The sequence below is a fragment of the Salvelinus namaycush genome, chromosome 31, assembly GCF_016432855.1.
Source record: "Salvelinus namaycush isolate Seneca chromosome 31, SaNama_1.0, whole genome shotgun sequence".
In the NCBI taxonomy this organism is placed as follows: domain Eukaryota; kingdom Metazoa; phylum Chordata; class Actinopteri; order Salmoniformes; family Salmonidae; genus Salvelinus; species Salvelinus namaycush.
In genome coordinates this window covers 35570108-35572188 of record NC_052337.1, presented here as the reverse complement: position 1 = coordinate 35572188, position 2081 = coordinate 35570108, and the positions used below count along the sequence as shown (strand labels likewise).

Genomic DNA, 2081 nt, shown 5'->3' with positions numbered 1-2081 from the left:
GGAACATTAAAACATGACATTAACGTCAGGACCATAAGAGGACACCCACATGAAAAAATACTACAGTTAACTTTAGAATACTACAGTACTTACTGTAGAATTATGTAGTAAACTGTAGTATACTGTAGAATACTATACTACACAGTAGTATCCCTTGATCATGTGTAGTACTTACCATAGAATGTTGTAGTATACTGTAGAATACTATAGTATTTAACTTACAAACACTCTGCCCAGTCCCCTCCCCATATCCCAATTGGTGGCACCCATAAGTGAGAAACCTACATGCCAAGTATAGACCATATATTGTGTTCCCTACAGGTTATAGAAAAGAGCAGAAGCTCTGAACTATCCGTTCAGACCCCAGTCCCACCTACAGGTTATGGAAAATTTGCTCTTTTAGTATTTCTCCAGTAGGTTTCCTCAAGGAGAAAGCCTGCACTTAAATGTCAAATATAATTAAACAAAAACACTATAGTAAATACTACAGTGAATACTGCAGTATAATAGAATCTGTAAAAATACTACATTATAGTATATACTGCGGATTTCTTTGACTACAGTTTTTATAATATAGTTAACTGTTAACATCTATTTGGTCACAATCCCGGATCCGGGAGCACCCTCATCAGTAAAAAAGCTGACTAGCATAGCCTAGCATAGCGCCACAAGTAAATACTAGCATCTAAATATCATGAAATCACAAGTCCAAGACACCAGATGAAAGATACACATCTTGTGAATCCAGCCATCATTTCTGATTTTTAAAATGTTTTACAGGGAAGACACAATATGTATTTCTATTAGCTAACCACGATAGCAAAAGACACAACTTTTTTTTCCCACCATTTTTTTACTGCATAGGTAGCTATCACAAATTCGACCAAATAAAGATATAAATAGTCACTAACCAAGAAACAACTTCATCAGATGACAGTCTGATAACATATTTATTGTATAGCATATGTTTTGTTCGAAAAATGTGCACACTTCAGGTATAAATCATAGTTTTACATTGCAGCCACCATCACAACTCTCACCAAAGCAACTAGAATAACTACAGAGAGCAACGTGAATTATCTAAATACTCATCATAAAACATTTATGAAAAATACACAGTGTACAGCAAATGAAAGACAAAGATCTTGTGAATCCAGCCAATATTTCAGATTTTTTAAGTGTTTTACAGCGAAAACACAATATAGCATTATATTAGCTTACTACAATAGCCAACCACACAACAGCATTGATTCAAGCCAACAATAGCGATAACGAATAAACCAGCAAAAGATATTAATTTTTTCACTAACCTTCTCAAACTTCTTCAGATGACAGTCCTATAACATCATATTACACAATACATATAGAGTTTGTTCGAAAATGTGCATATTTAGCGGCACAAATCGTGGTTATACAATGAGAATAGTAGCCAAGCTGCAAAGAAAATGTCGGGAGAAATCTTGGGAGAGGCACCTAATCTAATCAATAACTAATCATAAACTTGACTAAAAAATACAGGTTGGTCAGCAAATGAAAGATACATTAGTTCTTAATGCAACCGCTGTGTTAGATTTTTAAAATTAACGTTACTACGACATACAGCGTGCGTTAAAGCGAGACCGCACCGAAATTAATGGCGGAATAGTAGGTCAACATTTTTCAACAGAACAACGAATTAACTTCATAAATAGTTCTTACTTTTTGATGAGCTTCCATCAGAATCTTGGGCAAGTTGTCCTTTGTCCAGAATCATCGTTGCTCGGTTGTAGATTGCCGTCTTCAACTTAGGAATTAGCAGCAAACATTAGCTATGTGGCCCAGACGTGCCCAACTCACTATAACGCAGCACAAAGAAATATCCGAAAATCGCAATATACTGATATAAACTGATATAACTCGGTTTAAAATAACTACATTACGATGTCTTTAACACCTATATCGAATAAAATCAGAGCCGGATATATCTAAGGCCTATAACGAGAGCTTTTCAGAATGCCATCCTGAGGTCTGTCTCGCGTCATGGCGAACGTTGAAAAGAGTGCACCCCACGTTCCAAGACCATTTATATGGCCTCAGATCTG

General features: G+C 35.8%; 1 non-coding gene across 1 annotated transcript; it reads left to right on the top strand.

Moving 5' to 3' along the window:
* The first annotated feature begins 385 nt into the window (after window positions 1-385).
* On the top strand, window positions 386-440 carry LOC120026593. The gene has a single exon (XR_005473165.1). It is a non-coding gene; the product is annotated as a U7 small nuclear RNA (small nuclear RNA).
* Window positions 441-2081: the final 1641 nt, after the last annotated feature.